This window comes from Myodes glareolus, chromosome 1 (assembly GCF_982192425.1).
Source record: "Myodes glareolus chromosome 1, mMyoGla1.1, whole genome shotgun sequence".
Lineage (NCBI taxonomy): Eukaryota > Metazoa > Chordata > Mammalia > Rodentia > Cricetidae > Myodes > Myodes glareolus.
Genome location: NC_142026.1, coordinates 89480091 through 89495796, shown reverse-complemented (window position 1 = coordinate 89495796; position 15706 = coordinate 89480091).

The following is a 15706-nucleotide window of genomic DNA, read 5'->3' as shown; positions in this document are numbered from 1 at the left end:
ACGCCCTGTGGATTTCAGCCGTTTCCTCTCAGACTTGGCTAAGGCCGTGCTCTGGCTTCCTAAGAACTGCTGATTCCTGGGAACTCAGATGCACCAAGTTCTAGCAGAGAACTTCAAGGACTTCAGTTCATTCTTTTGTGCTCCACGATAAACACCCTTCGCGTCCTATGGAACTAAGCACGAAGCAGAATCTCGGTGTTTTCATCAGCCTTCAAACGTGACTTTTGCACCACAGATGTGCCTATGCTGTCAAATCTTCTTAAATACACTATTTTCAGGCTGAGGAGATGACTCAGTGAGGTGCCTGCCACACAGGCATGAGGGCCTGAGTTTGCATTCCCTACACCTAACACCATGTGCCAGGTATGCCTCTGTAACCACAGTGCAGGACGATGGTGGGCCAGAGACAGGCTGGGCTCACTGACCAAGCTAGCCTGGCTACATCAGTGTGGTTTAGGTTCAGTGATAGACCCTGTCTCAAAAGATAAGTTGGAAGCTGGCATGGTGGCACACACCATCGTTAATCTTGGCACTCAGGAGGCAGAGGCAGATCCACACAGGTGGATCTCTGTGAGATCAAGGCCAGCCTGTTCTACATAGTAAGTTCAAGGACAGCCTGAGCTACATAGTGAGATCTTGTCTGAGAAAACAAAAGGTAAGTTATACAGAGATAGAGGAAGACCCCAGTGTCAACCAACTGATTCCCCCCTCTCTCTTGCTTGCTTATTCAATCTTACTGTGTAGCCCAGGGTGGTCCAGAGCACACTAGATGCCTCGGGCTGATTATGACCTTTGATCCTCCTGCTTCAGCCTCTGGTTTCACTTTTTTAAAAATTAAGCAGAACAGGTAGGTTCTCAATGGTTCAAGTACTATCTATAATTCTTATTTATAGACTATCCTGTGGAGGATTTTCAAAAATTTTATGCTAATTAAGCAATATAAAAACAAGTCAAGTCAAGGGTTTGGGGGCATATTTTTACATACAGAGCATGAAAACTCTATCTTTATTGTTTAAAGCATTGTTGGAGGCAGAGGAACTCTGACTGCTGTCACCTTTCATCACTGGTCCCAGGCCTGTCTTTCCTATTTGTGTCTTCCTTCAGATATCACCGATGTGGCTTTTGGGTTTTGAAAATATCATTTTTTTCAATTCAGAATCGGACAGATATTAGAATAGGCTGATCTCACTAATGAGCTAAAAGGAGACCAGAATTTCTTAAATACTTGTGTTAATTTAAAAATATCTGAGGTTTTGATTTTTAAACTCACAGTACCTGGTGGGGGGGAAGGTGTTGGGTAGAGCAAACAACTGGGATAATTGTGATCGGTGCCATTGGTTTGGTCTCAGTGTATTTCAACTGTCCGTGAATGTAGAAGGATCCATCGGTAGTCTAAAATGGTTTGCATTGTGAGTTTGTGTGGTGTTGTCTCTGAAGAAAGGTGACCTTAGTCTGGCTTTGCTTGGATTTTGTCACAGAATTTTTTTATGATGGTTTTATGCTGAAGTGTATGCATAGCAAACATCCTTATACACCAATGTCTAGAGTGTTCTATATTGTTAGAGTCCAGCATGATCAACCCCTACGTGTATGCACGCCTACAGGAAGATTTTCAGTGCATGGGGATTTAAGGCGCTGAAGGTTCTCGAGATGTAGAGCACTGGCTTCCTCACACCGTGAATGACTAAAGCAAGAAAGGATGTACTGCTAAAAACAACCCAGAACCGCCACCCAGACCCACTTAACAGGCAGCCTGTGTAATGGCTCTGATATTCATGCTTATTTCTCTTCATGGATAGTTTAATACTTACAATGGATTTTTGATGGTTGCTATGGCTTCCCTGTGTCTAGAATTGATTGTACTTATGTAGGTCCGAATCTCTGCAGTGTTACCATTTGTAGCAGGACAAATCCTCCAGGGTGGGAAGACTGTCCTGTCCTGTAGGATGCTTAGCAGCATCCCTGGCTGCTACCCACTAGAGTTGAGGAACAACAATCCCACCCCCCAAGTTGTCACACCCAGATGTGACTGCGGTGCCAAATGTCCACTCGGGAACCACCTACTGCCTACAACCTCACCTCCAGCGTGGGGGAAGTACTGGTGTTGGCTCTGAGAAGTAGGGCCGGCTACTGTAGCCTTGGTGTTTGATTTCAGAGGAGGGGGAACACAAGTGGCTTGTGAGGAACAGACAAAACAAGAGCCACCACTGCCACCAACACAACACGGACAAAATACATCAAACAAGCAAAGCTGCAAAATCAAGTGTTATGTTTAGTGGGAGCTTTCCAGAGGGGCCAGTCGCTGTACGCATCTGTCATTTCTCTTTCCTTCAACAATCCAAGGAGGAGGTAGCATTTTCCAGGTATAAAGGTAGAGAAAACGAGAGGTTACACAGCCCGTATTCTGATAACTCACCTCGTAGATGGAATGTGCATCTCCAGTCCCCATCAGCTCCCACGGGAAGCACGCTCCACTCCCTGCACAGTGCAGCAGGTATCAGACGCTACACTGGAAAGCCAGTTCTTGCCTCCCCATTATCTGAAGGAGGAGAGCCAGCAAACACATCTAAAACAGGCGTGCAAATTGGTTACGGTTGGGTTGAACTTTTGGGAGTGCTTAACTTGGACTTAATTTAAATAAACCTGGCAAGTGAAGGTTTACTGAGGGAATATGGGCTCCCAGTGACTTCTCTGCCGGTGTAAGTCAGGCAGCCAGAAAGGCTTCCGCGAGGCCGGGTGGCGCCCTTGCTCCTGTTTGTCACAATGCGTAGTTCTGTCCTCCCAGCTGTGGTGACTGCAACTGCAGCGGGCTTCTCTGGTGCTTAAAGCTCGTCTCACCGACAGATAAATGAGCCGAGATAGGAACATCTGTGATACGCATCTCCTTAAGCAACACCAGCATAGTGTTGCACAAGTGATCCAGAAAACATGAATTCCATAAATATCAAATTACTTCAAAAGGCCTGCACTTTTTCAGGTGAAGGATTTAGGAGGATGTGGGACTCAGACGTTGCCTTTTAGCATGAACTGTGTATGCATCGAAGACAAGCATCCTCCTCTTCCTGCATGTTACACGTGGTTTTAACAGGCTACGGGATAAATAGTTGCCAACTGTTTGGTGTGCTCAGATGAATGAAAAGGGGACAACCTACACAAGAATTGACTGACACTTCGGTAATATTTACAACGGGGTAGAAGAAAAGTAATGTCATGGATTTACAGAGTGTCCAGATCTGTCATTCACTTCAGCATTTCTGCCTTGGAAATACGGTCTTCTGGTAAATGTGGTCCAAGATGTGACTTTCCTCCACGTTAAATGCTTGGGTTTTGCAAAGCTGGATGAAACTAGTTTTACAGTTTAAACAACAAGGGCACCTCCATGCTCGGCCGGAGCAGCCGTCCTCTGGTGATAAACATATGTTTGTTTTATTTAGGTAGTGTGTTGACTGGTGTTTTGTCAACCCAACACATTTGGGAAGAGGAAACCTCAACTGAGAAAATGGCCTATCAGGTCAGTCCATGGGCAAGTCCGTAGTGCGTTTTCTTGATTATTTAATGGGGAGAGCAAACATGGTGCATGGTGCACGGCTCCATCCTGAGCTGGTGGTCCAGGGTAAAGCAAGCAGGTTGAGCCAGTCATGAGGAGCAAGTCAGTGGGTGTCACTCCTCCATGGCCTTTGCCTCAGTTCCTGCCTCCAGGTTCCTGTCCTGACTTTGCTCAGAGGTGGAGTGAGACCTGAGAGCTGTAAGCTGAGATGTAACCTTTTCCTCCCCAAGTCGCTTTTAAGATAGGCAATAATTGTTTTGTACTAGCGGACTGCTGGCATTTTCTTATGCTAAATAGCTTACACTGGGAGATGTACCTGAACTTTGTGAGGCTGTCACCCAGAGTCTTAAAACTGTCTAGATTTAGGAGTTATTTTAAAAACTGAGATACTTTTATTGCATTTGTGTTCTTAAAAAAAATAAATCAAGAAGGCCTAATGCCATACTTGGGCAATTACGACAAATGCTACATTATCAATGTATTTTTAAAAATGCTCAGAGCTGGAGTGATGTTAAAAGCACATGCCTACACTGGCACCTGCACACACACACACACACACACACACACACACACAGTCACACACAACACACATGTAAAAAGATAAAATAAAATCCTAACGAGGCCTGGTGGTTCATGTCTTTAATCCCAGAACTCAGGAGACAGAGGCAGGCAGATTTCTGTGAGTCTGAGGCCAGCCTAGTTTACAGAGCAAGTTCTAGGATAGCCAGGGCTATACACAGAGAAACCCTGTCTCAAAAAGCAAACAAACAAATAAACAAAAAAAAAATCTTAAATGAACTTTTTTTTTTTAAAAAAAAAGTAGCTTTATATTCATCTCATATAAAGTTTCTCGGTGGCTGGCTTGTAAGCTTAAGAGATTATACTTGACCAAATTTAAATTAAAATAGATTATACACAGGCCCTACTGTACACGGGATGATATTCCATTACCATGAGCCAGTAGAAGAGATCTTCTGTACACATGTATACATATATGTGTGTATATACATGTGTGTATATGTATATATGCATGTCACTGTCCTTAATAGGAAGGATGTACAACTGTGCATGTGCACACACACACACACACACGTCCCTATCTTTGATAGAAATGACTTCACATGATCTAACTTTCCTTCTCCCACAAGATAAAATCTGTTCTGCACAACTATGGATTGCATGCACTATATTGTAGTTTACATACTTGCTGCAGGAATATCTACCGCCAGTAGCCTTTAAGTTACCTGCCCACTTGGGCATGGCCTCTTATACAATATATGCCGAGGTAAAGCGAGCATACGTCAGGCCTCTCTTCCGGCAGTGTGATTCGGTTGCTTTTCCCTGTTCCAGCAGAGGATTGTGGTCTGTGAGTCTACCCCTAAATAAATAACCCTCTATTATATTCAATTATGAGCTAGTGTGGGATTCCTTTTAAGCATCCTTCACATACTGACTCAGAAATGATGGGTTCTTGGGAGTTAGTACAAAGGAAGAAAAGTGATGGAAAGGAGGAAGACTGTGTTGACTATCCCAGTTCTTAGATCAGTCTTCTAATAACTGAACCTCCATTATTACCATATTTATCCAATTCAGCCATTAATTAGCTCTCACTTCCCTGAGGTCAGGGCTAAGAAGGCCTCCAGGTTAGGTCTTTCAATTAGGAATGAAAACTACAAATTCAGTATATTAAACAGCAAAAGAACAGTTGTGCCCAAATATAAAGTAACAGGATGAAAAAAATGCTCGGAAACCTCCTTCAGCCAATGGCCTTTGAGAGGCCGGACCAGGCTGGGCATGGCCTTGGGTACCAAAAAGGTGCGCATTCACACACCCTCTTACTCTCTCCTCTCTTGCCTGGCTGTTGGATGTGGTGCCTGTTCCCGTTCGTGCAGAGGACTGTGATCTGTGAGTCGGCTCCCCTAAATAAAGACCCTTTCATTATACTCAATTCTGAGCTAGTGTGGGACTATTTTATTTGTGTTTATTCTTCTACAACTCACCTAATTTCCAAAAGTATTGAAAATGACTTTAATGACAGAAAAGTTCAATAAGAAATGATGAAGTGGACAAACAGTGGTGGCACTCGGGAGGCAGAGGCAAAGGCAGGAGAATCCCTCTGAGTTTGAGGCCAGCCTGGTCTACAAGAGCTAGTTCCAGGACAGGCTCCAAAGCTACAGAGAAATCCTGTCTCGAAAACCAAAAAGGAAAAAGAAAGAAAGAAAGAAATGATGAAGTATTTTATTTTTACTGGAAAATTCTGTTGGTAAGAACATTTGAAATTTACACCCAATGTATACCTATTGAGCAGGTTCCTAGCAGGCTCAAGGTAGGCAGTGGAGCTCCAGGCTATCTTGGAGCATACTGTCTTCTGGGAGAGACGGACATTACACAGCAGGTAATAAGACACAGGGAAAAGGCAGAAGAGCAGTCAGGGGAGACACAAAGCCAGAGGCCTTACCTGGGTTGGGGATTTCCTTGATTTCATCTCAATCCTTTAGAAAGACTTTCTTATACATTTATTAAGATTGCAATTGCTACATCACTGGCTTCTCACGGGGGCTGCACTTGGACGTTCATTTCTCACATATGCCCACCCGGGAGTGGACATACGACTTTCACATCCTATGTGTCCAATACCCAGTCACAAGTAAGCTAGAAGACAAATGGAAGAGAAGCTAGCCAGTGTTGAGGCGGGTCCTGTGGCTGCCTGTCATAACTGTGCGGGAACCTGTCACTGGTCCATGGTGAGGAAGTTGAAGCATCCTACAGTGGAAGAAAATCCCTTGGAACTCAGGATCACAGTACTAGCCAGGCTAGCTCTACAGAAAATCAGATTTTGCTTACTTATTTAGTTTTGTATAAATGTGTCCAAAATAATTCACGGAACACTATTAAATTAATAAAAACCCATATGCATTTACTATGTGCAAGTACAAGATGCTTGGGTATACGTGAGCACAGAGGAATGACTGGGATGAATGACTGCCATCGCCTTGCATTCTTACCTCTTAGTGTGGTTTCAGATGAGAGTAAGAGCAATAAAGGCAGCAGTTGGAGGAAAAATCAAGGTAGGAGAAGGTGTTATGTATTTTCAATACTGGAATATGAGCCCAAAATTGTTTTCTGTGGGCAGACGAAGTGGCAGAGGCCTTCTTTAATGTAGGGGCTCTGAGGAAGTCTTGAGGAACAGGTTCTGTCTCGCTAAAGGAAGAACCAATCACATATTGTGTATTTATTTAGTGCGTGTGTGCAGACATGAGTCACAGGGTGCGTACGGAGGTAGGAGGACAACTTTCAGGAATCCGTTCTCTGCCCCCACCATGCACCGGGCTCAACGTGGCATCAAATACTGATCCTTAGGCTCGGCTCTGGGTGTCTTCACCCACTGAGCAGAGAAGCAGAGGACAGCACAAAGATTCTTATGTAAACCCTGGTTCTAAGCTACACACTTAAATGGCTGTGTGGAGGCAGGACAGCAGGGCAAAGAATTAAGGAGACCCAGACATGGCTGCCAGAGAGCTTCATCTTTTCTCACACGTCACCACCATTCTTGATCTGTCTTCTTTTAGCTTAGACCGTCGGGTTTTTTGTTTTTTTTTAAAGTTTCTTCTTGCCGGAACATCTCATTATTTTGAGTCCTGTGATTAGCTAAAGTGTTGGCAATGACAGCTTTGCACCTCGATTGTGTGCCTGCTGGGTCTGAATGTCCTTCCAGACCTACCAGCAAAGCTAATACCCAGCGCATGGGTGGTAAAGGCATGGCATTTGGGAGGTGAGTAGGTTATGAGAGTGGGATTGGAATTAGGGTGTTTACAAAAGGGGCCTCGGGGAGAATGCCTCCCTTTTCCACCATGAAGATGCATCAGGAAGTTGCTGTGTCTGAGGCTGAGAACAATTCCGCACCAGACGCTCGTGCTTGTTCTTGAGCAATAAATCTGTTGTTTATGAATTATTCAGCCTAATGCATTTTGTTACAGAAGCTTGTCTGGACTTAGGCATTTGCCAGGAAAGGAAGTTATAGGATATAATATGTTTATGCAATAAGAAAAGTGAGATAAGAGGGAACCAATTCTGAGGGTTCCTCAGGAAGCAGAAGTGCCTGCCTTTCTGGGTCACATAAACTCAGGGTTCTAAGAGTAGGACATGGGCTTTATAGTATCGGCGAATCATTCCCACACCAGTTATGTTTTAAGGGGTTATTTATTTTGGGGGGTAAAACTTACATACACCATAAACCGTCAGGAAGGGAGCCTAGTCGCTGGAGCAGGAGCTGGGAGCAGGAGCTAGGAGCAGGCACCGGAACCAAGAGGGCCTGATCCGGATCTGTTTCTCTTTTTAAAAGAGAAATATACCACGCCCCAGTGGGCTGGTATTTTAGCAGCTATTGGTTGACGGAGCGGAAGTCGCTCCCCGCTGCACTGTGGGCTCGTATTTCAGCGACTATTGGTTGAGGCAGCGGAAGTTACTCCCACAACATTATAGGAGCTACTAGTTTACTATTTCTGTTCCCAGACTGTCTTAGCATCATGACAGTATTCTACACAGAACTATGAACAGCCCCAACAATCCTTTCACATACACTCAAGCATGGATACACATGTGTATTTGTGTAGAAGGCATGAGTGTGGGGCAAGTGTGGCTGAATGTCCAAGAATGAAATCTTCAGACACACAAACCTCAGAGAGCCTGGAATGAGAGGTAGAACAGGACCTCGCACTAGACACACCTTAGAACTTCACTCATCTGGGATGGCCGGAGGCTGAGAGCAGTGGAGACAAGCCCACAGTTTCAGGAGGACCAGATTCTTGGAGGGCTCGACTTCAATGAAGAAATGATCACAAGACTTCACACCCACCAGCACCAGGAAGCCCACCTCGTGCTGCGGTTGTGTGCAAATAGGATATTCCCCTGAGAAATAAAGATCAAGCTTGTGCAAGGAGTGCAGCAGTGAAATTTACCGTAATCACATACAAACAAATCTATAAGCTGATGGATTACAATAGCTACTTGGTCCTAGGGGTGACACTTCCCAGGGGACATGGTAAAGGTGGATGCAAAATGCTTTGAAGGGATTCTTCAGCAGCCCCGGCTACTAAGAATTTCCTCAGAGAACAAGACCCATTCACAATAAAGAGTTACATCCAATAAGGAAATGATTGGGTCACTATGAAGTAGAGTTAAGAGACAACGAAACCCTGGGAGTTTTAGCTCAGGAACTCGAGATAAACTGAACGGCAATCCTTTTTGGAGGAGGCAGTACAGACGGGTGGGACAAGGTCTCCTCTAGCCCAGGCTGGCCTTAAACTGTAGCTGAAAATGACCAAGAATTCTCATCCTTCGTAATATTAAGAATGTAGAATATTGGCTGGAGAGATGGCTCAGCAGTTAAGCATATACGCTGCTCTTCCAGAGAACCTGAGTTCAGCTCACAACTACCTGTACACATGAGGCATGCACACACACAAACACATGTAAATAAACACAGAAATAAAATAAACCTTAAAAGACTAGATAATATAAACCGTTCATGACTGAAAACATAAAAGACTATATGAACCTTAAGAAAACAAGAGCCTATAGGGGAAAAACCCAGGCGTATGAACAAGTGCAAACAGACCTCTCAGAAAAGGAAAACAGTGGCTGAATTGAGAAATTTAATGGATTTAAAAGATCAGATATAACCAAAGAGAATTTAAAGTTATCTGGAGATGGATCTGAGGAAATACCCAACATGTAACATAGGACAGTATGTATGAACATCAAAATTCCTTATATGAATTCTATTATGAGCAATTTGGACCTTAGAACATCTCTTAGAAGATGAGGCAGTAACACTGAATATCTGCAGTCTTTATGGGAATGGTTCTAAGGGCCATACTGTGCAGGATGAGAGTCAGCGGGCATGTTGGTACTGAGCACTTACAAAGTGCTTGATTGAGACACAGGCTCATCCATGTTCACTGCTCCTCCAGTCACAAACACTAGGAAATGGAAACAGCCGAAAGGCCTAGTCCAATTGCTGAAGAAAAATGTGGTTCCTATATACAACAGAATTTCACTCAGCTTTAAAGAAAAATGAAATCATGAAATTTGCAGGTAAATAGATGGAATTGGAAACCATGCTGAGCCAAAGATAAATATTGCATGAGTTCTCACTCACATGCTGATCATAGTGTCTAATCTTGAGATTTGTGTTTAGTAATTTGGAATACCAGCAGAAACCAGGCAACTAGAGAGGAACTGTTGGTAGGAAGGGGAAGAGAGAACTTAAGGGAGGGGAGGTCGTAGAACACAGGTGACACGGGGAGGAAATAATACAGAGGGGGTTTTTCATGTGGAGAGGGATGAGAGGGGAGGGCAGAGGAGAGGGGGGAGAAAAGGATAAGGAACAGTAAGGATGGTAAGGATGCTTGGAAAATTAGACTCACCTGTATGGGGAACCTGAGAATCTGAAGATTTGTCTTAATGATTTGTCACAAATGTGAGCAGCACACACAGAGGGGAATGGCAGAAGGAAGACATTGTCTGCTGGTGGTTTGGCCTTGCCTCTCCCTGCTGAGTGAGTGCTGCTGCTGCTGCAATGATAATTCCCTCACTGATATCAAGACCATTGTTGCCAGGCTTCTATGGGTGACTTTTAGGCTCAGGGTGAGATCTGGACTGCTGAGTCACTCATCTTTCAAAGACCAAGCAACTTAGGAGTTCTCAGTCTCCCGGGTGTGATTCAGCTGTAGTTACGATTTCAAAGCTGACTTCATAATAAAATCGTTTAATATTCATGCCCATTCTTTTGCTTCTGTTCCTCTAGAGCAGTGGTTCTCAACCTGTGGATCACAACCCCTCTGGGGCGTCAAATGACCATCTCACAGGGGTTGCCTAAGAGCATCTGAAAACGGATATTTACATTGTGATTCATAACAGTAGCAAAATTGCAGTTATGAAGTGGCAATGAAAACACTTTTATGCTTGGGGGTCATTACAACATGAAAGTTGGATATTGAAAGGTTGCAGCATTAGAAAGGTTGAGAATCGGTGCTCTAGAGAAAACTGGTTAATATACATTGTCCTTGATTTGCCGGCCAGGGATGTCCTGGAGCCTCCCATACCAATACAGGTTATCGTCATTGCTCTTGGTTGCCCAACAGAACTTGGTGGTAAGACCCTATTGCTGCAAACACCACACATTTTGGTCACAGGACATGAGAGGATGGTACTGACAGGGAAACTTCCTCCCTGCTGGTCATCTGTCATAGTACTGGAAAGTGTTATCCAGGCTTCTGTGTGTGTGGGGGGGATGTCATCAAATGTTAATTGTAACCTCTGTGAACTACAATAATGGCCAAGATACACCCGTGGGTGCAATAGTGGCACTAGCATTGTAGGGGTAACCACCCAATTCTTGATTGGATTTAAGGCCTGTTCTACACGAGAAAAAAAAAAATCAATGCTGGGTACTCCAAACTCATAGCTGGAGAATTCATAGGTCCCAGGAGTGAACCTACTGCTAGGATTTTGGTAAATGGGAGATATGCAAACTGCCCTCTAAATTTGCATCTCTGCATCTGTAGAACAGTGCAGCTCTCAGACCTTGACAGAGAAGTTGCTTTGTGCACTAAAGGATGGTTAATGCAGAAATTCTCAGCAGATGGAAGTGCAGAGTGTCAGTGGGGTGCTTAGCCACAAACAGGACATCAGTGTCACCCCCTCCCTGGAAGGCTCAGGGACTGCTGTGGAGGATGGGATGGGGAGGTTCTAGGCCTAGAGGTTAGGAGGACCAGCCCTGGACAGCACTTCTGGACATGGTAAGATCACCGTAATCAGGAATTCACAGCTCCTGTAGTCACCTACACAAGACCTGCACAAAGTCAAGCCAATCAGCATTCCAAAGGGAGCTCGCATGCCTGAGAAGCTATTGCTGGTTAGTGGCTTCTCGGGGAAGAAGGTTTTCCAAAAAGGGTGTGACCCCTAGTAGGTCAACAACCCTCTACTAAGTGGCCCTATGGTCGTGAGTAGACAGGCTGCACAAATTTGACCCACAGCTCTAAACAAAATGAGGTGAAGCTGGGAAGGGGAGCTGAGGGGTGGGTGGATCTGGAAGGAGTTAGGAGAAGAGTGGGGGAGAATAGTATTAAAATTATTTGAAATTCTTAAACAATAAACATATATTTTAAAATGGCTGAGGAATTCAAAACAACTGAATTTCTTTTCATTAAAAACAATGTTAGGACCCTGGAGAGATGGCTTAGTGCTTAAGAGTACATATTGCTCTTGCCAAGGATCTGAGTTCAGGCTTCAGTATTCATATTCAACTGACTGTAACTTTAGCTTTAGACATCCTCTTCCAGCATCTGTGGGTACACACACACACACACACACACACACACACACACACACGCACACACGCACACACACATTTCAGCTTTAGACATCCCCTTCCAGTATATGCTTCTAACAACTTGGTAGGTAAATTTACTTTGAAAGATTTTTTTTAAATGAAAATTAGGTAGTTTGAATTAAAACATGTTATCAGCGTAGAATACTATGTTTCAAAGTCTTAGGATACAAAAATAAAATACTAAATTTCAAATTTGAATATATGTTAAAATAAAAATTTAGATATGTTAAATAAAATATAAGATTAATTGCCCACTTTAACCCGGTGATTAAGAAAGTTAAAACTAATGTAAGACTCATATATTCTGTTGGAATATAATATACACATATATAAAATAATAGAATCTCTTTGCACAGTGCTCTGTACATGAATTTAAAAGCATATCTACAATACAAATCCTAAACCTAAGGTTCAGGGATCTATGTGGAAGAGGAGCAGAAAGATTGATTGTAAGAACCAGAGGCACAGGGAATCTGCAGTGAGATTGTGTCTCCTAAGAATGTCAGAATTCTCCAACAGGACTTCCTAAACACTAACTAAACAAGAATGCCAGCAACAGACATGCTAATGTGGAAGGGAGAGTGTGGAAGTGGTGTGGGACAACGGTCTGTATTCTGTCAATTATATTTTAAATAAATGCTGATTGGTCAGTAGCCAGATAGGAAGTAGAGGCAGGTCAATGAGAACAGAATTCTGGGAAGAAGGAAGTCCTAGTCTGTAGTCCTGATCCAGCCACAGAACAAACAAGATGTGACTGCCTCGCTGAAAAAGGTACCAAGCCACGTGGCTAACATAGACACGAATAATAGGTTAATATAAGTTATAAGAGTTAATAAGAAGCCTAAGCTAATGAACCAATCAGTTTATAATTAATGTAGACCTCTGTGTGATTTCTTTGGGACATAACGATTGTGGGAACCGGGCAGAACAGAAAATTTTGGACAACAGGAGAGCACTCAGGAGGCCACAACCTTGGACAAAAAACCACAGCCAACTAAGGAATGCCGCACAGGAGAAAGTCTTTCCCAGGGAAGAGCACACCAATAGGTTATCCAGTTCCAAATACCCAGCCCTGAGAACACAAACACAAATAACATCACACAGACTGAACAGGTTGTACTTCTGCAGTAGGAACACACACACACCAATAATTAATTAATGAAAGAGGAGACAATGAATTTAAAAGAGAACAAGGAGGGGGTACATGGAAGGGCTTGGAGGGAAGGAGAATGGATAAATGATAATAGTTATAATCTTCAAAGTAACTTTGAAAAGAACACAAATTCTAAAATGTTTAATCTGGTCATGGTGGTGCACGCCTTTAATCCCAGCACTAGGCAGGCAGAGGCAGGCAGATCTCTTGTTTGTTCAAGGCCAGCCTGATCTACAAAACAAACAAACACATCTTTGAGATTTGAGTTAAACTCCTGAGGTTTAAAACGTTGGCAGTTAGAGAGCAGGGAGCTAAAACATTCACTTAAAGGCAGCCAAGGCAGGTGTGCTCACTAGATCTCGTGAGACTGACACAAGCCTGGATGCAGCTGGGAAGAGGGATTCTCAACTGAGGAACAGCCTCCTTCAGATTGGCCTGTAGGTGTGTCTGTGGGACAGATTCTTGACTGTGAACCCATGTCTGAGGGGCCAAGCCCACTGTGGTCGGTGCCATCCCTGGGATAGGTGAGCCTGAACTGTGTAAGACGAAGGGAAGTAGCTGGGCATGGTTCCCGCATCAGGCTTGTGCCTCGGCTTCAGTTGACCAGAGCTATAACAACCTTTGGCTCCTGAGTTGCTATGGTGTTTATCACAGCAACAGAAGGCAGACGAGGACAATGGTGCATGTAAGTCACTGAAAATGAAGTCATTTCAAGACTTTTGGTTGAAAGTTTGCATTTCCTTTAGTTCTGGGTAAAACAAGGAATGTTGCTTCCGTGATATCTGAAGTAACTGTGCGCATAAAAGGTGTAATACGAGCATGTGCTATATGTGCCTACATGCATACAGGTAGCCACACGGACTTTGGCTATCCTTTTTCTTTATCCCAAACAGCCTAGATTTTTAAATGTCTGAGATAAATTTGTGATTCTAATTTCATGGTTCTCCCCATTAGTGCAATCTCACTGGAAGATCCTTTGGAGAGCTTGCCTAAAGTTTTAATCTGAGTTAGAAACAAAAATACTCCATTTTAAGGAAAGGTTCCCAGGAATTTTATGTGTGTCTATATTTTCACTTTAATTCAATCTTCTGTTAGTTCATTCTGTTTATTTACTCCCCGATCATGCATTTCATGACATGAATTTTGTTCTGATGTGTGACAGATACTGTCCTCCACTGGCTCCTTTGCAGTTCCCTTGTCTACACTCTGTTATGTCAGCTACTTTATGACTCACTGTCCGTGGATGCTGCCAGTAAAACTACGGCACAACACTGCTTTCAACTGCAGCCTGAGACACTAAAATGTGAACATTATGTATGGCAGCTGTATTCCCCAGGTCTTACGCTGAGATCCACATTTAAGACGGCTGGCAGGACACTGGCGCAGTGGTGGTGTGCGCCTTTAATCCCAGCACTCGGGAGGCAGAAGCAGGTGGGATCTCTCTGAGTTTGAGGCCAGCCTGGTCTACAATAGCTCGTTCCAGGATAGGCTCCAAAGCTACAGAGAAAACCTGTCTCGAAAACCCCCAAACCAAAAGCAACCAACCAAACAACACCAACACCAAAGGACTGCTGGAGGGTCTGCTGGAGGGTCTGCTGGAGGGACTGCTGGAGGGTCTGCTGGAGGGACTGCTGGAGGGTCTGGCTGGAGGGTCTGGCTGGAGGGACTGCTGGAGGGTCTGCTGGAGGGTCTGCTGGAGGGTCTGGCTGGCACTTTACATTCCGTCCTGGCAGGAGAACCTACCGTGGCCCCCTCAACTATCCACTACTGTCGATCACAGCAAGCAACACAATCCAATAGTCCAGTCAGCCGATCTTCAAGGGATGTCTGCAATTGGTGCTGGGATTAGGTGGTGCTGGGATTAGGATCTCAATGGCTGTCGCTCAAAGAGTGACATCTCACTGTCAAAATTCCCTTTTTGGCAGTTTATAAACATTTTAAGGTTATTGGCCAGCCCCATAATGTGTTTCTCAGGAGTCACTTCCTGCCAGATATGGTACTTGTGAGACAGAGGCCAGAGAATTCAAACACATCCTTGGCTAGACAGTGAGTCTGAGGTCAGCCTGAGGTACATGAGACTCTGTCTCAAAACACACACACAAATAAAATGTTTCTACCTGGAAAGATCTTGCTTGCCTGAACTTCTTGTCAGTCCAGCCTCTGCTTCAGTGTTTAAATATTAATCCAGTTCAACAATTCTAACTTTCAGGATGCGACAAAGATCTTGCAGTAAGGATGAGGCAGAAGGCAAGCACTCACAGTGTGCAACAGTGTGCGAGCACTCACAGTGTGCAACAGTGTGCGAGCACTCACAGTGTGCAACAGTGTGCGAACACTCACAGTGTGTGAGCACTCAGTGTGCAACACCACGCTTTCAGATTTCCTATGCTGGGAAAGAACCCGACCGTCTGTGTGCTGTCTGTACACTCTAATCCCGCATGTCTATACACCCTAAATGCTTCAAGGGTGCTGAGTTGTGTTTGCTCATGTTAATTAGAATAAACCATTGACATGTAAACACGCCCACTTGCAATGAAGTCTGGAGATGGTCTGACCTGGCGTCTACACAGACTTAAGACTAAAAAGGACACGTTGGACATTTCAGCAGCAC